The 27018-nt window shown below is 37.8% G+C and overlaps 1 long non-coding RNA gene across 1 annotated transcript; it reads left to right on the top strand.

Annotated features, from left to right (window-relative positions):
• Positions 1–1886: 1886 nt before the first annotated feature.
• On the top strand, positions 1887–25759 carry LOC139724085 (uncharacterized). Its single transcript, XR_011710407.1, has 3 exons — positions 1887–2201; positions 20941–21109; positions 24323–25759. It is a non-coding gene; the product is annotated as an uncharacterized lncRNA (long non-coding RNA).
• Positions 25760–27018: the final 1259 nt, after the last annotated feature.

Below are 27018 nucleotides of genomic sequence, written 5' to 3'. Positions count from 1 at the left end.
CTTCAAAAACATCGGTGTTAGATTTAACACCATATATGGGTGTTAAAACATTCACACCACTTCATGGTGTTAATTTGACACCATATAGCTGGTGGTATTTTCATTGACACTGCGCTGGTGTTAATTCAACAATGACACCGCTTGGTGTTGATTTGATATTGCTGGTGTTAATATCAATGGTATAACACCCCCGTTCAGCTTCAAGAGACCACATCAACTGGTGTTACTGTGGTGTAAATGTGTTCACACCATTTTTTTTTCTTTTTTTTTTAAACAAGTACTTTGGGAAGGCCTATCGGAAAATTCTTGATCGTTTTGTTGAAGTTCAAAATCAGCAAGCAGAACAATAACTAAGAAACTATTCAAAAGAAAATTTATAATTTGAAGCGGGACACCCGGAGGTGTTAATCGAACACCGCAAATGAGCACCGGAAATTTAACAACAGCTCGGTGTTTCATATTTACCATCGAACTTTTTGCAGTGCAAAGTGTGAACTGTGAACAATAACTAGTTGTGATAAAAATGTTTCAAGACTAAAACGTCTACAGTTACGGTTTATTGAGAAAAATACAGATCCTTATCCTTATATCTCCTTATATTTAGGCTTTATCGCAAAAAAAAAAAAAAAATTATATGATAGGATGTCTTGTGGTACAACAGACCTATACACATATGCATTAAATGTACGTCATATCTTGATATTTTTCTTAAATCACTGTTCCCAAAGGTAAACAGGAGGTACCCTTGTTATTAAAAAAATTAAAAAAAAAATCTCCTTTCATTATAGTATGAGTGCCAACCGTCGACTTATCATGGAGTGAAACGTTATTATTTACAATAACTTGCAATCATACCGCTGCTTCTGACTACACAGGACGTTTCAATGTATCATAGTCAATGTACGTCTTCATACAAGTCCATTTTAAGGGAATGAAAGTAAACAATAACCTCGGGATCACGAAAAGAAATGGCGTGACGGGTGTGAATGTGCAAATGATAACGCCTTTATATAGTAACGACGACGAGGATGATGATGCATGATGATGATGATGATGATCAGGGCCGGCGCAGCCGTGGGGGCCGTGGGGGCTCGGGCCCCCACACTTTTTGTGCACCATACAAAGGAATACATAAGGTGTCATCACTTTGGGCCCCCACACATTTTTCAACCCGGAAGTACGTAAGTGGCACTAAAATAGAAATAGACAGAGATCTTGAAGTATGGCGGCGGAAAGGTTATGTGTTTTCTCTGAAGACCTTTATTGATAACACCCGGAAATGGGAGGGGAGAGAATGAGCTGAGGACCTTTTTTTTTTTTTTTTTTTTTTTTTTGCTTGTCAGCTGAAGAAACCCTGAAGTGGACGGGGAGAGATGAGCAGAGATGTAGAGCTAAGGACCTTTTTTTGTTGTTGTTGTTTCGTGTTTTTTTTTTCTTTTGTTTTTTTTCCTTTTGCTTCTCAGATGAAGAAACCCGGAAGTGGACGTGGAGAGATGAGCTGAGGACCTAGCTCATGAAACCCGGAAGTGGGCCCCCACACTTTTGAAAACACCGCGCCGGCCCTGATGATATAGTAATAACAATGATAATACTCGGTACCGGTAATACGAAGATTAGCTAATTACAATAATGATGTTAACAGTAGTTTGATGCGGATGATACAACTGATTTCAACTCTATCATCCATCTTTCTGTGAATTTTCCGCGTGCACAATAATGTATTGACTGTCAGAGGCGCCATAACTTTCGAATAGCAGCGCGCAGAGAGCGCCAGCGCAGCTGGGGACGTAGGCAAATAATTGATCTGTACATCCAATCCGACCGACGACGTCCGCAGGATTTCTTTTACATCAGCTACATATACTGTATATGTTTTGGTTTTACAGTAACGAGGAGGTAGAATCACACACATGATATGACGAGATATATGGTCCAACGATCGCATTTGTTGTCAACAATTATAAAACTAGACTGTGCAATCGCATGCACTTGCTTTCTGTTTCCACTTTTAAAACTAGGCAAGTTGTCGGGTCTACTGTGAGTTTGATCAGCTGGTAAACACTACAACTACAAGACGCTCCCTATCGCCAAAGCTACTGTACAAAGTTCTGCTGAGCCTGAGCTGGTGCAATCGAGATAGAAAGACTTCTCTCAAAGCCAGCAGGTCGATTTAGTCAGAGAACTCGGAGCGTCTTTGGGTGGTGAGATCGGACTCTTAAACGTATTGTAAATGTTGTGCTTGATTTTGCTACCTGGATATGACGTCCAATAAGACAACAATAATGTGTAGTTAGCGATGATTATGGCCGATTAGTTAAATAGTATACGGTATGAAGATAATCGGCGCGAGGAGAGAAGATCGAAATGATCGCATCATTTTTGCAGCATACCCAGCTAGCCAGCGCATCGCTTCGCGTCGCCCCCTCCGCATCCCGCAGCCCTTGGCCACAATTCAACGCAGCCGCGCGTTGTCATGTCGTGAGCGAGCGGTGCCATGGACATGAACATGGCCATGGACATGGCAGGGATTTGTAGACCCGTTGAATGCAGGTATTATGAATGGCAATACAGAAACGGTCATAAGAAACATGTATTTCATTGTGCGTTCAATCATGTGGAAGAAATATTTTGTTGTTGTTTTCTTTCTGGAGATATAGTAATAAAATGCTGATAATCTGACATTAAAAGACAACACATGATTACTAATTATGTGACTGACCATGTAGCAAGATGCTCGCACAGTTTGTAAATTTGCTCTGTCCATTCTATTTCCTACTCCTAGACCAATAAATCTATTTCTTGGTCATTGGTGTCTTTTTAAATGTATGGTCAGTGATATGGGCGTGTTACACATGCTCATCATAGCTGATAATAATTCATTTGACGAGTGACTGTAGTCTATTTCATAGCTACTAGTACATGGTAGGTTTATGCAAGCATGATTTAAGTTTTAGTCTTTGCTAGTGTTTCTTTGCAAAAAATAATGTGAAAATACTAGATTGAAAGTGACTGCTGTGGGAAACTGGACTTTTATTGTAAGATTTTAATAAACTCTATGTACCCCCCATTGGGGGTACGTATGAGAGTCTCAACAAATACATAATGAATAAGTGTATGAAAATGAACATATTTACAATAATGAATAAGTGTATGAAGATGAACATATTTACAATAATGAATATGTGTATCAAATGGAACATATTAAAATGTTTGCTTTGTGAATTCATTAATTCTAATTACACTCAGCATTGCAAGAGAATAACAGTGTGTGAAATAATCATCAAAATTTCACTGGTAATGGGATGGACTGACCGGAGAGCTTGACTGTCTATTGAGGTATAGGGCCTACACTGATCCTGTTGCTCAAATAGAGTAGCTGATCTGAAAATAATTTCATATGTTGTCTGTGCATTGAATGAAGGAGTAGGGACAATGTAGTAGGGACAATGTGCAAGAGACCCTGTCACTTTTGAAGCAGTTGATCTTTAGCTTGATTCAACCATCCCATCTGAGGGTTATGCATCCTTTTATAATTTTTTTTTTTCATATTTTGCCGGGCAGAACATTGAAGCATCGAATCTGATTTTAGTTTAAAAAATGAATGACGAGTCTGCCAGCTTCTTGGCATGTCTGATTTGATTTTATTAGTCTTTTCTGCAATGCCTGTGATGACATTGAAAGGTTGGTTTGGGGAAAAAAGATGGGAAATCAAAGATGATTTCCTACTTTGAATTTCTTCTGTAGATTTTATTTTCAGTTGACACTGGTCAGAGTCTATAGCAGCCACATGATGAACAGATTTATCTATTACAAAAGTGTAAGTCTAGAAATGACCTAATGGTCCTCAAGGTGTTTTCATTCCAGTTCTGTCAACAGAAATTGACCGAACAAAGCTGATTGGCTGCTGTCATAGTAACAATTTACTATGGCAGCAGCCAATCAGCATTGCCTTCTGTGCCTTGTAAACTGTCATTATTGCAAACCTGCTTCATGGAATGGACTCCAGAAGGTAATTATTGTCCTAATTCTTTAATGGGTTTCATACATGTACAGTGATCTTCCAAACATTAAACTGAAGATGGTGTATTTTCTGAACCCTTTGCTACTTATGCCCTGATTTTTATTGATCAACTGGATTGCTTTCTTGGCCTATTGGAAAGAGCTGTCAATTTATAACTGCCAATGAATAGAGGTTTCCTAATCTCCCTAATCCTAATCTCCCTAATCCCTATTGTGTCACCATAGCCTTCCTTTTGGATTGATAGGCATGAGCTGTACACATGTATTCACACCCAGGAGTTGTTGTTTGCATTGGGATGCAAAAATCAATTCTATTTGCTCCCATTCCCACATGGGATAAAAAGACATTAATGTTTTCTTTCATTTACCATTCACGCATGTCGCCTATCAAAGGCAAATTATTGTGAGAGATTAAAACAAAAATAATAATCAGAACCCATTTTTGCATTGTGATGCATTTTGTGAGAGGTTTGCAATTTTATGTGTGTGCCTGTGTCCACACACAAGAATTGACAGTTTTCACATTGTGTTTCTTTTAGAAATTGGTTTGCAAGCACATAATTTTTTGTTGTTGTTTTAGTGTGAGTGCAGTTTCCATGATACCTGAGTGGGCTGTCCAACTTACAAAGTTTGGACAAGTAGATCCAGTTTTGGGGGATTAACTAAAAGCTAATTAATGAGAAAGCTTAGCAAGTTATAGCTAAACAGCAAGGTGCACAAATGGTTAAGAATGACATGATATGCTGACATCAAAAGATGTTGCAACAGTTTCAAATTTGCAAGATTATTCTACTCTCCTCCACTTCTCCCTATTAACTGGTAAACCCAGAAATTCAGCTTTGTGCATATAGGAGCAAGTGTCAAATATTAGCTTGTAACATTTTTCTTCTCTATATTTATTAGCTAGGTCTTTGAGACCTAAACTATTGTGGCATGTTCATCTTGGAAGTGGGCTATAGGACCCCTACGTACAGAGCTGCTAGCCAGTCACACACATGTGCACCAATACAGAAGGCCTGTACAGTGCATGTGGAAGCTGCATCATGATGCAATGCAAATCTTGTTGCAAATGAGCAACAACAACAACAAAAGATGCTTCCTGGTAGGATGTAGTGTTGGATTGTAAACAGAGGTAGAGGTAAATAAACCACAATATTTGATGGATTTAACATGTGTTCATGACAGTGCATCACTTCAGTTTATAGCCATTCTCTTTTTTTTTTTTAAATGCCAGATAGAGTTTGCAAGTTCATGCAGACTAGCCCTGTTGGTGCCATTAGCGCAGTGTCCATGCCCAATGTTAATGGCATTTTGAGATGATGGTCCTGGGGGGTTAAGCAAATGAGGTATATAATGATGTCATCAACGTGATAGGAGCTATGATGTTTCACACTGTAGTTAGTTAATGAAAGCTATTTCATGACAAAATGAAACAAAGCTTTTCTAACATCAGGGATATAATGATGTAAGTGAAATCACTGCTAAAGCTTTTTCATTAGAAATAGAGCCATCTGATCGAGAATTTGAATAGTCTGAGTGAAATAACCAATGTCAAGTAGCCCACACCACAATTGAGCAGAGTCGCGGTACTTGGTCAGAGTAGTGGTTGCAAAATTTGAAAACTAATACAATGAAGCATAGACAACTGACCGATTCTCTTGCAATCTCTCCAGGATCAGTAGATTTCATGCATCCTACAGTCTTACATGTACCTTGAAAGCACTGCCCAAATCCAGTTCCACAATTACGCTCTGAACATTAATCCGTCTCTGACGGAAGTGTATATCCTGTAACTCTTTCTCAGCTGATCAGGTGACATGAAACATACCAAACCAGAAGTCAGTGAGTTCCACTGCTAAATCATGTCCAGTATTGAAATCATGCAAGGCTGTTTTTATGTTTCAGTGTTAGCAAGTATACATGTAATTTCCAAGGACCAGTGTAATAATGATAAGGTCTTATTTATCCAGGGTAGTCTCTTCATTGTTGCCACTGTCTACCAGTGGGCCCTGCCATTAATTTGTAAATACACAGTAAATTGCAACCCCTTGCACCTCCGCAAAGAGGCAATAAAATTTTGTTACGATTTTTGCCCCCTCCTCTGATAACTTGATATCAAGATTACTGTGTTATAAACAAACATAATGTACAAGGAATGAAACCTTTGTGCATCGTGTACTGTATAGTAATCGTGCAAGCTCAGGAACAGTTGAGTTTGTGTTATATAATACGATAATGAAAGCTATTAAAGCCAGCATGGTATGTTTACCATGCTTTGTGATGATAGTAGATAGTATGCATTGTATTCAATTATTATTCTGCCAACAGCTTTTAATTGCGATGCAAATGAGAGACATTTAGAAACTCTGGAGAGGCACAAAATGTACATTGATATACAATTTATCTTAAGCCCTCTAGTTTTGTCAATGCTAGGGATATTTATTTGTGTGTGTGTGTGTGTGTGTGTGTGTGTGTGTGTGTGTGTGTGTGTGTGTTTAAGCCTAATCTTGTACAGCAGACCTCTTCAAGATCATCATGGTTTTATTATTATTATTATTATTATTATTATTATTATTATTATTATTATTATTATTATTATCATTATTGATATTATTATTATCATTATCATTCTAATTTATCAATTAATTAATTTATTTATTCATTCATTTCTTTATTTACTTGGCATTTCAACATAGATACAAACAGAAAATCATATTACATGATATGAATATTGTGGTGATTCTAGGTGCATACCACTGGTTGTCAGGGGAGGGAAAGGCAAACTTAATCACCAAGGCTCGAGGCCTTCCTCCCCAACCAATGCATGCACCCGGAATCAGCTGTATCAATGCAAAACAATTACAACAATTTCAAATAATACAGTATTACACAAAAGAAATATTCACTTCAAATACAAATAATAAAACTAGAACTATCATTGAATGTGATTAATGCCCCACCTAAACCTGAGGGTATCTCATTCAACAAAACTTAGTATCTAATATGTTTGAACCCCCTTTTTTTCTGTAGATATGCTTTTAAAGGCGTATCATGTGACTCTTTTATTTTGGAGCTAGTTCTGTCTCTTCCTTCTAAACTCTGTTTGCTTTTGGGTCTGTGTGAAGTTTGAGATCTGTGCTTTTGTAGAGTTCTGACAAACAGACATGACATTTAGAAATCAGCATTCCCCTTTTTATAAATCTCGTCAAAAAAATTCATTATTCTATGCATGTGATCATCACCAATAAACAAATCAAGTTTGTCTTCAGTCTTGGATGTCGTTATATGGTATTCGTGCATGACACATATTGTACATCTATGGACAAGTTTTTCAGTGAGTACCATGATTTTTGTTGTCTGTGCACACCTAGAGCTATGCAGACAGTCGTCAGTGTCAGGGGGACAATGCAAATATTGAGTTCAAAGCTCAAGTTCAACTTTATTCAATTCTGTGATACAATACAGCTATCCCTTTTCATGTCTCTACCTCCTACAATGCACAAAATGAGCCAAACACAGAGTTTCCGTGGATACAAATCAAGTGTAAAGAGATTTTTTATCTCTGTGCCCCTGATAGCTGATGGCAGTATCGGAGCATTTGGCTTACTGGTAGCTATTATGTAGGGCTGCCAACTAGGTTTAGTTTTTGCAATACATTTGTACCTCTGAATGTTGGAGAGGATGATTTGAATTTTGAGAAAAGAAGTTGTATTTGATTTAGAAAAGTTTTTTATGTAACTCGATGTAGCTTGCTCAGTATGTGCAATATTCCAATCTTTCAACCAAAGTATGATTTTTAAGTTTTGCTTTCAATATGTATGATCTACTAGTATATAATTTTGTTTTTATTGTTGTTATTATTATTATTATTATTATTATTACATGTATTATTATTATTATTGTTGTTGTTGTTGTTGTTGTTTTTGTTGTTGTTGTTGTTGTTGTTGTTGTTATTATTATTATTATTATTATTATTATTTGAATTATCATCATTATTATATTATTCCATACTCATTTTTATTTCTTTTTACTTAGAATCAGTATGCCTATGATCTGCAGAGGTTGGCAGATATTGGCAGTGATGTTAAAAAATAAAAGCAGTTTACTGCAAGGAACTAAGTTCCAAATTATACATGGATTTTAGTATTTAAAAAGAAAACAGAAAAAAAACCTCACAAAGTTGTTTGGACATGCAGAGGCCAGGTAGTGTTGGGGAAACATGAGTGGTCTGGTTGAATCACTCTTCTACAAATATATCACACGCACAAAACATATCCATATTCAAACCATTATATAAAACTGATGAACTACACCAAGTCCCAGTGAATGCCATATATGGTATATGATAGACAATGACAAAAAAAAAGTGATCTTCATGATCAGCAAGTAAAGAATTGTTAGTTTAAGTGGATTTTGGGTTGTTTTTCTAATGTTTCCAGAGTATACTCTATGGGTACTTTAAGTTTCAAAAAAACAAGTGCAAGAAGAATGCTGGTTATACCCCCGCCAAACGAAGTTTGAAGGGGGTATATAGGAATCAGCGGACGGTCGGTCGGGCGGTCGGTCGGGCGGTCGGGCGGTCGGTCCGTTGCAAATCTTGCGTCGCGAACTACTTCCTCAGTTTTCAACCGATTCCCATAAAACTTGGCACAGATGTGTGCCTTGGGTTGTAGATGTGCAAGACGTATTTTTTGACAGTACCCAAAAGTACGTTGCCATGGTAACGGCATATTATGGGCAAAAATGGGTACAAATCTTGCGTCGCGAACTCCTCCCACAGTTTTTGATCAATTTTTATGAAATTAGGTACAGATGTTCATCTGAATATGTTGATGTGCAAGACACATATTTCCGCAGTGGCAAAAAGTGCGTTGCCATGGTAACGGCATGTTATTGGTAAAATATAGGGCAAAATGCTCCATGGCAAAACTGCTTCATCAGTGTTCTTCCAATTCTCATGGAATTCATATTGAATGTTTGTCTTAGGATATAGGTCAGCATGACACATTTCTTGACAGTGACAAAAAGTATGTTGCCATGGTAACAGCTCACATATTATGAGCCAAAATGATGGAAAATTTTGTGTTGCAAACTACTTCGTCAGTTTTTGCCCAATTTCCATGAAATTTGGTACAGATGTGTGCCTTTGGTTGTAGATGTGCAAGACGCATTTTTCGACAGTACCCGAAAGTACGTTGCCATGGTAACGGCATATTAATGGCAGAAGATCAAGGAAAGATCTTGCGGATTTAACTACTTCCTCAGTTTTTTGACCAAAGCTTATGAAATGTTGTTTGGCGGGGGTATAACCAGTCGCTGTAGCGACATTTCTAGTTTAAAATACTAGTATCTGATTAATCTGGGGGAGGCATCTATGTCAAGCAAAAACATCAAAGTATAGAAGTAGGAATCCAGGAAAAGCAAGTTCAATTGAAAGAGGTTGCACACTGATAACTATCCGGCTCCACATACTGCGTACAGTGTATGCCCTTTGTCTCTTTGGTAGTGCAGAAAATGCCGTAGCATCCATTGTCCCTGTCAGAGAAAAGATGAAGATATATAACCCCTTCCCCCCCCCCCCCAAAAAAAAAAAAAAAAAGAGAGAAAAAAAAAGAATAATGAATGAATAAATGAATAAATAAATAGATAAAAGGAAATAAAAAATAAATTGATAAATTTAAAAAAAAAGAGAAAAAGCAAGATTTAAAAAAAAAGAAAGCATAATTATGTTACCTTTCCTGAAATTAGTTTATGGTAGCATGTGACGTTTTCACCTTTGTAATGCTAACAGTTGTGTAACAGACGCATTTTCTTCCCAGGGTTTTATATACCAAGCTTATGTAACCCTTTAGAGCCAAAGTTTTGCGTCTTTGAATCCATACCTTAAATAACCTCTGCCCGCAAGGTCTTTTTCTTGAAGGGAGTTTCCGGAAACATGACACAAAAGTGAAGAAGTGACCCCCTGTGGTCATTTAATCCTTTGGCCAGATGTTTTCTCCCCTTTTCTGGTGTACTTACATGCTTTCTTTGATTGTTTGCGACATGAGGAATCAAAGAATGTCCAGTCCACTTGTGGTATGCGGTTAGGGACCATAATAACACATCTTGACCGTTTCAATGATTTCGGAAACCATTATCAGGTCGACTGGGTCATTAGGTAGCATTGTTGTTTTATACATTCACAAATTACATGGTGTAATTCCATTGAAATTTGTGCTCTTTGTATTTACTTTTGCTGCAAAACCCATTGTTACATGCTCTTCTTTGGAGGTGAGAAACTGCTTGTTTAGCAAAAAAAAAACCACACACACAGCAACAACAACAACAATAAAAGAAAAAAAAAAAACACAATCAAACTGTGTGGCACATTGTAGACATCATATGTTTTTCCCCAGGTCATTAGGTTACATTGAGATAATTGAATAGGTAAAAGACATTATTTAATCTCGCATCACCTACAGGAGACCAACCAAAGCTCACCTGAAGAACCCCTTCTTGTGTGGGTCTGCCTTTACCCTAAGGGATGTCCAAAGCATTAAATATATTTCTAAGTTGTCCATCCATCTATCTATTTCAGATATCTTTACCACAATATGACAGATATTTTCAGCAGACGGAATTGGTACCTTGGCCAGGTATGCTGCATACAGTAGGTGTAAATGCCCTGATTAGACTCTGGACAAAAGCAAATATTTTGTCAAAAATAGTATTTCATTTAGTTATAATTTCAGCTTGAAATATTCAATGGAAATATGAGGGAGAGTAGAAATAGATATATTCAGTTATTTACAGGTATGACTTAATAGTAATGAAATTCAAAGGTCAAAAATAAAATTCACTCTGCTTTTGCTCAAGAGTGTGAAAAGATTTGTGTAGTTTGTGTAGCAGTTGTGTTAAAATACATAGCAAATTGCGATGCAATACCAGAAAAACTATTCCCTGTGTTAGAAGTCTTGCTAGGCCAAAATAAGGTGTAATTTCTGAACCCTTGCCAGAGGGCACTGCCCTTAGAATCTCCACTATTTTATCTAGGTTTTATATAAGGGTACCTACTACCCTGTACTCACACCCTTGTCCTTGAGTCTCCCTTGAAATATACATGTAGGTGCTTATCCGTGCTGTTGATGTTGTTTCTATTTTCTTTTGGAGTTAGAGTTAGTGCACCTTGTGTCACGGCTTCTACAGAAATATGTCAAACAAGATTTCAAGAATAATTTCGGTGTAGATGGCTTGTCAGTTTGTGAACTTCATCCCTTTTTGTGTGTGCATGGTGAAGAAGTCTAAAAAGTGAAAAAAGTACTTTATGACCTGATGCAGAATGATGCGCCAGGAAAATACATGTGGAAGTGTCCAATTTGGTGATGTATAAATATTCAATAATTTGTGTGACCTTCTTAATAGACTTTTATTAATGCAATCAAATCTGTGGGTGTGGGTATCTGAAATGTTTAATGATGAGCTACGGTATTCCTAAAGCCTGCTTCCCTTGATGTGGGTTCAATGTGTGATGTATGTTTTGCTTGCATGAAGTCACAACTGGGTTGGGCCAACTGTGGGTACACCCACTAGCTGTCAAAGTACATGGTGTACATATCTGCCACAAATAAACTCAAGAAGAAAAGTATGAATGAATTTTAAAGATGATTAAATGAGATAAACTGATCTAAAGTCACATTGATAGAGCGCACACCATCAGCCAAAGCTAATCGAATATTAATAGTCTGATGCCCTACTCCTCCCTTCAACATTTTGTCTGATCCTGCATTGTTGTTTTTCTTATGATTATTTTGCATCAGTTTGATTGCCGTGGAGATAAAGATACTGAAACATCTTAAATGTTGATTTTCATGCGCACCTGTATTGAAACAATTCCACTACACAGGGGCGGATCCAGGAATTCTGTAACGGGGAGGCGCCTTTACAAAATTAATGGGGGCACACACGCCCCCCCCCCCATTTTTTCTTTTTGTTTCTTTTGTTTTAACAAAAAATAAAGAGGGGGCACGCGCCCGGTGCACCCCACTTTGGATCTGCCACTGCTACATATATGTGAATATATGGTTGGGACCTGGTATCAAATGCAGTTTGTATTTCAGTGTTAGAACCTGTGACAGGTCATTGTCCTGTGAAGCGTTCTGACTTTTCCAGCTGTGAGTTTGGCACCAAGTAAGGAAGACATGAATAGGTTATTCACATCCAATCTCTGCTCAGTACCCCTGGACAAGGACGATACAGTTTATCTCCGGTAATTATTGTTGTGATTAGGTGCCCCAGAGCTCAATGATGCGACTTGAAAGGCAATTCCATGAAATTTCAACAGCTCACGATTTCTGTGCTGGGTTCTTGGAAAATGAAATGGCCTCATTAGATGAAGAGGTCATAGTGCAAAGCTTCCACATTCATGAATGCACAGACTCTTTCCTAATTACTACACCTACATTGCTCATGGGCCAGAAGTATGCCAAATAAGACAAGACAGCCAATATGGACGTTGAATAGTATTAGTAGCACAACATGTTGAAAAATATTTAGTTTTAGTCACCTTTAGGCTTGAACAATGATCCTGAATGATGGCCATTCGTTAAGCTACATAATGGCATAGCATAGGACAAAATCTATCTTGATGTAGAATTTTTAGAGCCTAATTTGTTTGTTTAGTGTTAGTTTCTGTGTTTATTTTGTTTTGTTTGCTTTTTGTCATAGTTTTATGTATTTGATGTGGGACAAGGTACCACTTGCCCAGTACCAGTTTACCCCTCTCTGAAGCAGCCACTGGCAGGCCAACAGGTACCCCCAGGGTATGGGGCAGGACTGGGTAAGGTGAAGGACGGTGGGGTAATTAATTGCCACTCCAAGGGCTCCTCACCGTGAAGGCAGCCTCATTGAGCACGACGTGTATGGGAGTAGGAAGTCACGTAGTAAGGCCCCGCGCAGGCGCGAAGCGTGGTCCCAGGGAAGCGCTGCACTTCACTGCCGGTGGGGCATGCCATGAACGACAACTAAAAAGACTTGCAGAAAAAGAAAAGGAAAAGGGGGGGTTGAGGGGTATTGGATTGCAAGAACTGTGGGAGTAGAGTAACACATTGGATTTGTCGGAACCAAAACATTGGTCGCAAGAGTTGTTTTGGGTGCGTGTGCGTGTCTCCCTCGCTTTGTGTTTGTGCCTTTGCCTGATTGTGTCTGCAAGGCCATGATTATCAAGGGAAGCAGAGTTAAGGATGCCTCCTATTTAATATATGTGAGGCTACTTTTTGACTGGTGGATCAGTCAGTGATAGGGGAAGGAACATGCTGTTCACTGCTGCTTTCCAAGGCATACATATCTATCCAGAAGTACAAAGAAGAAGAGATAATTTTTTGAGTGCATGGGAGCAACTGACTTTGGAAAACTAGACGCACTCATCTTTTCGAATTGGTGAGTAAGAATGTAATCAACGTAAAAATCTTAGCCTAGAATACAACTGATATAGTGTTCTTTTATCTGTTAAACAGTAGCCATGGTATTGTCATGTTATATGCTAATCATTGGAAGTATTTCATTCTGTTTACTGTGAACCCCAATGTAAAAGGTGCACCTGAACTTTGGACATAGGGGGAAATAAAGCAAAACACACAGACACAAGTACTTGCATTTGTGCACCCCAACTTCCAATATTTTTTTAAAGGACAAGTTCACCTTCATAGACATGTGGGTTGAGAGAATGCAGCAATATTAGTAGAACACATCAGTGAGAGTTTGAGGAAAATCGGGCAATCCGTTCAAAAGTTATGAATTTTTGAAGTTTCTGCTCGGTCACGGCTGGATGAAAAGACTATGTAAGCTTGTGATGTCACATGAGTACAACGATATAAAGAAAGAATAAAGAAAATTCAACATAATTCCATTTTTCTCGCATAATAAAAGAACACTTGACTTCTCTCTTTCAGAAGGCAGGGGGAATAATATTACCCTTAACATACGTCGGTAGCAAGTCGAAGAAATGTGCACTTTATTCAAAAAGTAAAGTTTTGTGAAATTTTCTTTTTATTTTCCTTATACAGTTGTACGCATGTGACATCATACACTGTAGTAGTCTTCTCATCCAGCAGTGACTTCGCAAATACTTAAAATATTCATAACTTTTGAATGGATTGTCCGATTTTCCTCAAACTTTCACTGATGTGTTCTACTAATATTGCTGCATTCTCTCAATCCTAATGTATATTAAGGTGGACTTGTCCTTTAAGGACAAAAAGGTGTGCCTTAAGCATGAGTGTTTACAATTAGTTACATTTTTTATTTGCCAGGAGACACAGATGCATACAGTTCCCCACTCTATAGATTTTGTTCTTTCTTCTCTAAGATATCATTAGTTATTGACTCTTTTGTTATAGCTTAGACCTTTGAATAGTAGTTGGTTTGGATATATTTCATTGTGTTTCAGTGATCACTTTGTTGTCATCTAAAACTTGTTTTCGTGATGGGTTTCTGACCCTCATTACAAAACCCGACAAAGGTTTGCCAATCTTGCTTTCGAAGCACAGACCTTGTCTATGACAATATTGAGACCTGCAGCACCTGTTCCCTCCGTCTGCGATATTTTTTTCTTTTTTGTATTTCAATATGTGATGAGGTCACCTTGCTTTGAAATTCCAAGAAAGCAGTAATGATTCCAAGAACATATGGAAAACAACAATTCTCATTTGCCTTGTAATGTTCCCATGATTCAAAAGCCAGTAAATCTCCCATTCCCTTTGACTCATTGTGAAGCCGACTCACATTACGTCGTTTACTACTCACTAATGACAGAGCAGATAGACTCCAGGTCTTCAGTGTACCAGTCAATGTGAAATGGAACATTGCATTCTTGATGTGGCATAAAATGTTCATGGACGGTTAAAGAACGTCTTTACACCTGCTTTTATTCATAATTTATCAAGGCACTTTGGCTGGTGATGTTGAAAGTTAATGAATATGTTTGCTATCATGTCATATGAATACTCATCTAGAAAGTTTGATAGTAACTTCTTCTGAAACATGGTATCAGTAAATCAAAACACATCAATGTCAAATCTTTAACAAAGCTGACTGTGAGACTAGTAGCGAGAAATGAGAATGCAAACTTTTTTTTTTTTTTTTGCATCTGGTACTCATGGCAATGCAAAGAAAAGAAGAAAAGAGGTTGAAACGAGTACGTCATTATATACAAAGAAACATTTTGTTTTGTTTTTCAGTTTCCTGTAGCTGATAATACATTGTACATGTTGTAGATGACCACTTTACATGGTCGTAACATAATGTGACCGTAATTCATTTTCATATCATGATATTCTACACAACAGATAATATTTCACATCCTAATGTGACAGGGGCACATCTTAGCACTTTCTTTACTTCCATCTCAAAATATAACTTTTATTGCTTGTAACAGATATGTTGCTGGTGGTATAAATGAACGTGTGGAACATTTTGGGAGAGATGTAAGGGAGCTACAAGGAATGCTTTCATACTTGACTGCTACATCTGTTGGTAGTCGAAGTTCAAATTCTACACGTCTGATGTCGTTTGGAAACATGTAGTGTTGTCTGTTCAAAAATTTGTTTAATAAGGGGGAGGCTGTCAATAAGGACACTTCTGAGACTCTCATCCAGTCAAAATGTAAAGAAGTCATTTTTTCTGATCTTTTTGATTATGAAGGAAAGAACCTGCTCTGACTATTTTCACATTTGTACGTGACTGGTTATTTAAAAGTTATGAGGTGTTTATTTATGTAGATCCCCAGCAGGTATTGACATGACATATATATGACATAAATGTTGTGGCTACCTAGTTAAGATATAGTTCCTTTACTTGTGGAGATTTTACATATGTAGGAAGACGCAAGTCTCTTACACAATGAAATCAGTGCCACCTATTAAATATGTCGATCTCTACCCTCTCTAGTGCTCTGTTAAGAACAGAACGTGACTGGGAGCAAATGGTGCATTACGCTTGAGTCGCTGCAATGTCGTCGGAGGTCAGCCAATTCATGGCCCTGTAGCTAATTATTGCGCTGGCATGCGTATCGAGCATCATGTGCGTTTTGTTTACAAACATCCTTGGCTTCCCTGCACACCTTTTCCCCCCCTCTCTCTCTCTCTCTCTCACACACACACACACACACACACACACACAGGCAAGCCTGCCAGAGTTGCAGTGACTGTACACAAAACAAACAAAACAAACTGAATAGATGTGTAGTAAACTTTTTCAACTCAGTCACAGCTTGAAAGAAAAAGAAAAGATGATATATCGATTCAAAGAAAAAGAAATCAGTACAGTCCCTGTTGTGTTTTGTAGAACAGAGAGAGAGAAGGAAGTAGAGAACAAAACAGAAACGTTGTATTCCCCACACATATTTTTGGTATTGTGTTTGACTGAGATTATAAATGTTCCAAGGTCGTGTAGGAGTTTTGATGCTTTGCGTGTATCTAAATTGTGTTTCATTCTAAACTTTTCCATTGATGAGAACTCTGTAGGGTGTGGGCATGGTTTTAGACAATCTCCATTTTTTGACCTGTATTTCCTTCCCACCCCCTTGAAGGGTGCCAAGATTTTGTCATGAGGAAATTGTTCATTATTGCTTGCCTGCTCAGGTAGAAACATTGTACAACATCGATTTAATGGGGATTAGATTGCAATCAATTTCTGAACTCTAGTGAGCTCATCTATTGTATCAGAGTCTTAGAATTGGAATAATGTGATTTCAAAGTATACATTTATATTCATTGTTGAAAGTGAATTTGAATGAATGTAACGTAATGTAATGTAATGAAATGAAATGAAATGAAAAGAAAAGAAATGAACATATGAGATAAAACAGTGGCTGGTAGCAAAGCCACGAAATACCACGAGCATGGTTCACAATACATGCCACATTCCAGTTGCTACATTTTGTTATTTATAGATGTGTTTTGTGAGGACATAGAAAGCAAGGTTCTTTTCTTCTTTAATGCAATCCAAATTCTTCCTGTTGCTAGGATGAGCGTGAATGACTTACAAGGTTTTTTTCCCCTTTTGTTTTTTTTTCCCCCCTCAAATTCCACTGTAGTCAACCACTTTAAGATTTGAATGATCAGAAGAGTTGGTTTTATGGCATCATGGACTACATTAAATGATACATAGATGCAAAGAAGTTGTTGATAGATGAGATATAAATCTGTCTAACATAAGAGTCTTCAATGATACTCTTGCCAACATATGACAAGATGCGAGTGTAGAGCAAATGTTATGAAAAATACAGTTGTAACCATGAGTATATCTTCATGAATCATAGCAGCTGAGTAAAGCTCATCATGTTGGTGCAATGTTTAGGGTTCTTTTAATGAGAGAATATAGTGTGTGTGCGTGTGTGTGTGTGTGTGTGTGTGTGTGTGAGAGAGAGAAAGAGAGAGAGAGAGAGAGTTGCAGGGGTACGAGCATGTTTCATACCATGAGATGGCTTAATAAACATCATTATCTACTAAATCTCCCTAAAGAAATTTATAGCATGGATGCTGTAAAGTTCAGGGGGAATTCTGAATTGAATTGGTGTCCATTAATCAGAGAAGACACTTTACTTTGTTTTTGTTTTTAAATATATCGTTTTGATGGGAAGATGCCCATATATTCATCAGACTTTATTAGATTTCAAGCGGCATACAACATCAAATGTAGGTTCTCCTCAGAACAAAGCTCAAGCTGCTTCCTAGTTTCAAAACGAGAATCCAGAACCAAACTTCAACTTTATTCCTGATGTATTGCAAAGCGAAGTGAGAAAGGAACACTTCCTCAAACTATTAGAGAGAGACAAGTTTAATGTCAATTACATCAATATTTATTCATCATTTGTTATTACATGTAGTTATTATCCACTACAAATTTGTGCGTCACTATTTGTGGATTTGTGTATTTTCTTGCTTATAAAAATAATGCATTTTTTATCAAGGCATAGAAGGCCATCTGTAAGATGCAGTCATTTAAATCTGATACAAGTGATCTATCATGATTATCTATCAAGCAAGAATTTGAAATGATTTTCAATTGATTGATAAGTAAATAGAAAGCAAATGGAAAGAGTCTGATGTAGTTTGATACAATATCTGAATAGCCACCTTCAGCATCTGTGATTCAAAATTGGCAGGTTGTTATAATTATGTAACATCCAAAGTAACCCGTTGAGGATGGGAATGATCTTCGTACAACATGCATTTCCATAGACACCTGCCCGAGAATACTGTATACGCCATATATTTCGCGAGTCTAAATTTTCGCGAACCGAGACTTCCCGATGATTTCGCGAGTAGTTAAATTCGTGATCGTGGAGTCCTGTACTGAACGGAGAAATGTGTACGCGTACGTCACATTCATATCAGGATCAGAGTCAATATTTTCGCGTGTTTTTAATTTCGCGAATAGCAGCTGACTCGCGAAATTCGCGAAAATAAAAACCTCGCGAAATATCCAGCGTATACAGTATACTGTATACGCTATAATTTTCGCGTACATAAATTTTCGCGAATTGCCGCTGTCACACATTTTCGCGAGTGGTTAAATTCGCGATTGGGGGACCAGAGAAAATATGAAGCGACAAAGAACGTGTGAATTTTTAACTTACTAGCAAATAAGAATGATACTAGTTATACACTGCATAAAAAAAACTTACCAAACTCTGCGAACTAGTAAGTTAGAATTCAACATTTTTGAAGTGGTTAAGTCCATCACGCTAGATTTCTGACGAGTGGTCCCCTTGCGACAATGGATTGGCTCTCTACAGTATTCATAAGTAGACGTGGACGTGTGCGTAAACAAGCTTAGCCAGTATGGTCTGTACGGTAAGCCGTGACATGGTATACTAGTACTGAAATGTTCGTATCATCAAGGCAAGGGATTCATTTTGGAAGGTAATATTTTCGCGTGTTGTTAATTTCGCGAATAGCTCCCGACTCGCGAAATTCGCGAAAATAAAACCCCCGCGAAATATATAGCATATACAGTACTCGGGGCTCGTCCTCAACGGATTAATTCAGATGGTGATGCAGAAGCAAAGGAGCAAGGTTCAATGTGGCTTGGTCAGACAGCTATATGTGGTCATACATACATCACCACCAATTGTTATATCAATATTGACTTGATGAATTTCAGCCTTTCATTTAAAAAAAAAAAAAAATCCCCTGCTTCAAGGGCAAGGATCTTTTTGAGAGTCGCTTCCATCTTGAACCTGTCCACTGTTTAAACTGAACTTGTATGAACACTTTGACTGTATTGATGAATGGAAGTGTGACATAGTTTAGAAATATTAATTTCTCATGAAAAAAAAAACAAACCAAAATGGACTGAAAAAATATTTCCTTAATCTTTTGTGGAGCTCTGTTAGATTGGAAGAGATGATTTATGAAGTTTCAAACACATTTCAGTACCTGGCACAGTGCCAATTCTGCTGTTTGGGCTATATTTTTTTAATTAATTAATTGATTTAGTAATTTTTTATATATTTTTTGGTGTGCTGTCAGTATGCATAAAGTTCTTTAAACCGGAGAAGTTTCCATCCTCATATGTCATTTGTAAAGGCTTTGATCCAAACCCATCATGTAACATTTATTACTTAAAAAGAAAAGATGTACACCAAGATTAAAGGGATCGTATAGTTTTGGTTGAGACCTAACTTCTTTTAATTTGTTGTAACATTTTTTGGTGAGATAATAACATTTTTTTAATGAAATATGAAAGAGCATGTAATTCCAAAAGGAATTTATTTGATGAAAATTGGTTTTGAAATGGCTGAGATATCCAAAACAGACCGATTGTAATAAAAGGTGGGACTCATCCTTCTATTATGATCACTTTGTTTTACTTTGTTTTTGGATGTTTCAGCCATTCCAAAACCAATATTCATCAAATAAACCTTAAATTCCTCTTAGAATGGTATGCTTTGTACTAGTTCACACGTTGTCTCTTGGTATCACGCAAAACGTTTAAAGCTCAATCCTCATCTCCACCAATACTATACCATCCATCCCTTCAATGTAAGTTATGCTCATGGGAAAATGAGCTATGTATAAAATGCATTCTAATTAATAATATTTTCAGGAGAATTTTTAATATTCACTGCAAAGCACATATTTTGCAAGGAATCTAATTATCAAATTATACAAACAGGTTGTGGGTATTTATTTGACAGAAGTGCACAAACTGGCTTCTTTCTGCATGTTATGAAGTGTACAATTTTTTGAAGTCCAAAATGGATAATTTTTACTGTAGATAGTGTACCAAAGCAGCAAAAATAATTGAAGTTTTGTCCCTGCTGAGTGATTACCATTTTGTATCGTAAATGCAAAAGATTTTTTTTTAATACCTCACTTGCAATCTAAACAATTGAAATACGACATTTCAATCTGCTGTGCTAAAATCTCTCCAGTAGCATCAAAATACACATCAGTGGTGGATCCAGGGAGGACCGCAACTGGCGCATACCCCCCCCCCCTTTATCTTTTTGTTGAAACAAAAGAAATAAAAAGAAAAAAATGGGGGAGGGGTGCGTGCCCCCCCCCCCTTTTAATTTTGCAAACGCGCCTCCTCTTTACGGAATTCCTGGATCCGCCCCTGCATGATACACGATCAGACTCTCACTTTAAATGCTTGGCTTTAATATAAAGATGAAAGATCAAAGGAAAGCAGAGGGACTTCTAGAGACAGATACTGCTGAACAGAGACTAAATATCTATTAAATGGAGTGTAGAGATGAGATGCATGAGATGACAGTATTACAAAATACAAGTTCGTATATTAATGCAAAATATGTAAATCAATTTGGCAGAAGTTTTCTTCTCAACGCTGAATGATCATTACTGTGTTTTACTGTTGTGCTGTTCTATGTTTGGATAACACGGAGGTGTTTTTGTATTTCTGCTTATCTCTTTTCAGTGTCAAGCACTGAAGCTGGAGTAATCAAGACACATCCCCAAGACAGGGAAAGCAGTGTTTGACGTCCAACACCACATCTCCTGCAGACTGCTACCCACCGCCATCTACCCAAATCCCACGATGTGCTTCAGAGTCGTCTGTGAAAAGTGCCACAAGCAGACGTGGAAAGGTGACAGCTTCTTTGTTATCAGTTATTTAAATCTCTGTGATTTCGTGATTTTACGATGTTAAGTTGCTTATAGTTTTACGTAACTTCACCCTACATAGGTAAAGCTTGAATACGGTTTGCATCGTGTGGTAGAAGGGTACGATAGGGTGACACATTGTTCTCCGTTACCTCATCAATGGCGCCGCAATACGAAATTCAAGGTGAGAAGCAAGGTCTCGCACTCTTCTTCAAAGTCAGACAAGGTCATTGGGAGAGTCACAAGGCAAGAAGCAGAGAACCTGACAAAAAGATGTGGCACTCTCCTCACCTCAAGCTGCGCTTCTCCGGGTTCACTGGTGGTCACGACGTGTCGACCAGCTGTTGGGCCTGGGCCTGTGTGAAGTGCCGCGGTGATTCTAATTGAGGAGGAAATGAACGTAATCGATGAGAATCCCCTCATTTCCTCTGACATTTTTTCCCCCTTTCTTTTTGATGAAGTTATGCCAGAGGTTTTCCGAGCTTGATCTCCCGAAAAGCTCTCCATTAAATGGTACAGCCTCTCATAATCTGACAGTGAATTTCACCAAATCTGTACAAAACATACTTCCACTCGAAAACATGAGGTTAAGTGTTACGCGAGGTCATGCCTTTTGTGATGTTCTGATGAATCAAGTATCATCTTAGAATACCACCCCCATTCTGTATCTTTGTTTACATGACAGTGGGATTAACCTGTGACAGGTTGATAGGATAGTATACCCCGTCAAATTCTAGTGAAGCGTGTAAGAATGTGTTCAATGTAGTTTTGTTATAGGTTGAAGTCTACGAATGCCCCATCTCCCCCCCCCCCCCTTTAAAAAAAGTCACGTAGACTCTTTTCCCCCACCACAACCTAACCTTCAACTGCATCACGAGTCGTCGCTCTGTCAGTGACTGGCATTACTCAGTGCTGTCTCAAAAAAGCGCCAGCTGCGGGGAATGTTGCTCTTTTGGTGGTGAATGAATTCGTTTGGGAGGGAAGTGACAAGCTTGGAGGTTTTAAGAGATGTTCTGTTTATGTCGCGTGGTATGTGAGGCGTAGGACACTGGCCAGACATCCAAGGCTGCGTGGTTGAATCATCATCACCCCATCACTGAACATTCCCTTACTTCCCCACCCCCCCCCCCCTTTCAGTGGCCATTAACCCTCTTCAAACCGTTGTGACAAACTACCACCAACATGAACATACAAACTGGTTACCTATTGATGATATTGATAGAGATAATTACTGTAAAGAGAAGTGTTGGTTTTGTGTCAGTGGTCGCCAGTGTTACCCACATTTCAAGGCCAGTTCCTCTTTCATCTCTGATATTAAAGTGAAAATGCTGCCCTCCAGCTGGTATCATAGGGCAACTTTGATGGATGTTATGTCTCGGGGTTTACTATGTACAGCTCCCCCATCAGCAATGACAGATGCATCTGCTTTACTTTATATGTATGTGAAGAAACAAGAACTTTGGGAAGAATGCGAAAATTCTACCTTGTCAACCTGTGGTAGTAAACCCATCACTCCTGCAAGCGCAAATGGATACCGTCATAACAAAGAAAGTTCCCCCTCCTCCCCCCCCCCATGAAAATGCTGGCACTACAGGGCAACTCTCTGTACATGCACAGGTATAATATGCACCTTTCATTAACCCACCTGAGACCACTACGTTCCAACCACAAGATTGTTAGCTGTCACACCGTATATCATATGGCTTCACAATGTGAAAACGAGAAATGATAAAGGGGACTGCTGTTACAGATCCTTAAAAGGTGATGTCGTGTATTCCAATATGTGAACACCGTTACACTTTCATGCCAAAGGAACATTATGCATGAAGTCTATACACATGAATGCTCATACACTTCAACATCTCATTAGGTTGTGTGCCAAATTCATGAAATACATTCAAAGAGTGTGATGCAAAAATCAGTCAGTGATAAGGTTTATTGGGGAGTGGCTCGCAAGGAACACTTATCAAGCTGTTCTTATTACATGCGAAGGGAGGTATCATAATCCATTACGCATACAGGATACCTGGTATTAATGATGCTTTGGTAATTTTGGAGAATTCAGAATTATCTGTGTGCATGCCTTTGCTCTACCAGAAAAACATGGGGTCATTCTTACACAGCAGACATAAATATGCGAAGATTAATGAAGCATTGTAAACGTCTCTGTCTCACAGAATGAAACAAATGTTGTAATTATCATTATTATTATCGTTATTATTATTATTATTATTATTATTATTATTATTATTATTATTATTATTATTATTATTATTATTATTATTATTGTTATCATCATCATCATTATTATTGTTATTATTATTATTCTTAGTCTTCTTCTTCTTCTTCTTATTATTATTATTATTATTGTTATTATTATTATTATCATTATTATCACTGTTGCTATTATTAGTTATTATTATCATCACATCCCAGAAGTTTGGCGTATGTGTAGATGCTCGGTAGGCATTACAGATGAAATTTCTTCTGACCCTCGCATGCTGCAAAATTTGGCCCACATGTCATTTATTCCAAAGACACCGTATGACAATTTGCAACGTATGATGATTGTCATCACCATGTCGGTGACGCACCACGTCCTACCCATGGCCAGCATTTTTCGGTCTTTGCCATGGTGACTGCAGTCATCGTAGCATGCAGTGATTGCGCTTGGCTCTCACAGAACAAAACCCAGATACTGGTGTCCCTGCATTATGATTCATGAAAGCGAGTCCTTGGTTTCAAATCACACCACTGAAGCTCCTGTGCTACAGTGTCAGAGCATTTTGAATATCTTCTTCCTATAAAGAAAAAGAAACAAAAAGAATGAGTAATAAATGATACTGCCTGCCAGCAATGGGCATTCTTTGTTTCAGGCCTCTCGCTGAATGGTCACCTGTTCCATGCAACCAGCCAACTGTTGCTGGTAGGATCTGTGTTACTCGGTCAGTCTACAGTGATAATGATTCCTGATTAATAGTACAACCACAGATTTGCCACCTTGCCAAGTCTGTATGTTGCCCCCGAGTGACCGAGTGTCTGAGTGACCAGTTGTACTCTGCTCTGTGTGTGTGTGTGTGTGTGTGAAGATGTAATGTATTAAAGTTACAAACTGTAAAGTATAGGCTTTTGATGTTGTATTCTCTCTCATTTTTGTTTTGTTTTGTTTTCTTGTCTTTGTTTGATTTTTGTTACAGGCTGCGGCAACCACAAGGAGCAGGTCATGAAGGATGTGCCAGAGGCTGAGAGATGCAAATGTCCGAGAGAAGGACACTGAGTCACCGTCGCTGGACACCCAGGCTTTGACGGTCATCATCCAACAGAGTCATTCTTTAAGTACTAGCCGAAAAAAAATGGATGGGGGATGAGGGAAGGGCAAGTGTGAGGAAGACATGAAGAGAGGCGGGGGAAATTTGGCATTGTAAATAAATTTCTTTTAATCAAAAAAAAAAAATATTGCAAAATCATCATAAAAAGGCTGATTGAAAATTTTGGAAACTTAACAACTCTGCTCGCTTGAAATATATAAAAGGAGTGTTAAAGTGCTTCTTTTGTGAAGCCTTTGTACATGTAGGTATCAAAGCAATGCTACTAAAAATACATATAATATTCCAAAATAGGGCAAATTAATATTTTTGTGTGGTGTTTTGTAGTTGATATGGATTTTTTTTTTGTTTTTGTAATGATACAAGTGTGGAAGCAATGCTTTTTAAAGAATTTTATAGCTGCTATTGAAATTACTGTAAATATTTATACTTAATCTGTGAATAATATATATTGGTTTTACGGTTGTCTATTTTGATAGCACTTGAAGCACATGAAATGCAAACATACCCTCTCAAAGACGCACTGGCATACACACATACACATAAACCCGACATGCACAATCAAGTAAAGAACACACAGGAATGTGCAAAGATACTAGAAGGCACAAATATATGCATGAACACAGGGTCCACGGAGACTAACACAAAGATCATCCTCACAAGAAACTGATCCACAAAATGTAATATAATGGGACTTTACAGTTGTATCTACACCACATTATTGGGTACCTTTCCCCAACTCCAATATAATGATGACTTATTCAAACAAAGGAATAGGGTCCATACAAAGGACATTAGAATGTTACCCTCACTAAATGACAAAAGTGTATTAATCAAAATGCACTGTGATACCATGGAACCCGGTTATAAAGTGGTCAGGTATAAGAAATCCCTCCGACATCCATGTATAAAAGTTGTGCCGGTCCCAACTCATCGTATTTTTTGTGTTATTTTGTACCCGATATATACAATGTTGTGAGAAAACAAGTATAACGAGGTGATTGACATGGTGTTTAGGTCCTTGCTATGGCAAAGTTCCCCTGTGTGATGGGATTTAATCCTTGCTGCATTACTTTTCCCCACCTATGCCATGCTGGCAGTTTTATTAAGGGTTTTGCCAACAGATTCAGTCACCCCATTGCTGCATCGTAGCTGATAAGTTTTTATGTATTACTTGGTGCAGTTATCTCAGGCTATTCAGATCGGTTTCACCATGGACCTACATGGTTGCACTCACACAGTGATCCTCTTCATATCTAGGTATTCCACTGATGTGATGATGTTTAGCATGATGTATCATGGGTACATAAGCCACACCACTGTTGTATTAAACAGTATTCTCTTTGACAAGTTATTTTGTATCGTTTATGTTGTTCATAAGTTAACTTTCTGTCAGGTTGCGCAAATTTAAGAGAGAAAAATATTTATATATATACCCAGACTTTTTTTTTAATGTAAGAGGACAATTTCTTTATTGTCTCAACTCAAGTTCTCCCTGTTTGTGGGGTATTTTGTTGTTATCATTACTGTTATTGTTTTGTTTTCTTTTTTTTTGGGGGGGGGGAAGGGGGAGGGAGAGCAGGGGGTGGAAATGCAAAGTGCCAAGGCAAATTGAGTAGTGTATGAATGATAGGTTATATCATCTTTCAAGACTTGTCATATTTCAGCTCTAGAATGAGTCATGAAAAATATATTGCACAATTATGATGTATAGTCTTATGTAGGACATGATCATATAGTTCTAAATACTGCTGAAAGATTTTTATTTTGGAAATGCTGCGACTAGCTTGTAAAAGAAAAAAAAGATAAAAAATTATGTTCAGGATGCTTTTTTTTTTCTTTTTCGTAATGCACTTTCAATCATCAAACATTCTGTTGTACAAATCTTATCCCACCTCTTGATGCAAGTTTAGTTCGCACAATTCCGCAAAATCACGAAAGAGCCGACAGTCCTTTACTAACTTTTAATCAGTAGTAATGGTTGGACAGAAGAATGAACATTCAATATACCATTGGATTTTAGGCCATCATAGAAATGCACTGAATAACAGTCATCAGATTTTTGGAAGTGATTGTGATTTGCGGGTTACAGCTCGTTATGCCGAAGTTTCGTTACTCTTAAAATGAAATAAGGTTAGTTATTCCATAGTTTAGTCGTTTCGAAGGTTCGTAAATGCGAAAATGAAATAAAAGGTTCCTAATTCTGAAAGTTCTTTTCATTTTTGGATAAGCATACCTTACTTCATTTACAGATTAACAAACCTTCAGCATGGCAAACCTTATTTCATTCTCGGGCGATTGAAACCTTGGGAGTAACAGACCTCATATCATTTTCAGATTAATGAACCTTAAGAATAATCAACCATAGGAATAGTGCCACAAATGTTCGAATTTAACCCTATTTCATTTTTGCGTGAATGGACATCTTAGTACACTATATAGGAAATTTGTGTGTATCAGAATTACAAATCTTCAGAGTAAAGTAACAAACCGTCCATCCTTTTTTTTGGATGAATGAACCTTCAGAATAACGAACTTCACAAACTTGAAGTCGGTGAACTACTGTA

Source organism: Diadema antillarum, unplaced genomic scaffold (genome assembly GCF_040938485.1).
Source record: "Diadema antillarum isolate AM-2024a unplaced genomic scaffold, OU_Dant_1.0 scf00000207, whole genome shotgun sequence".
NCBI lineage: Eukaryota > Metazoa > Echinodermata > Echinoidea > Diadematoida > Diadematidae > Diadema > Diadema antillarum.
Note: the sequence above shows the minus strand (reverse complement) of the source record. Positions and strands in the feature narration are given on the sequence as shown.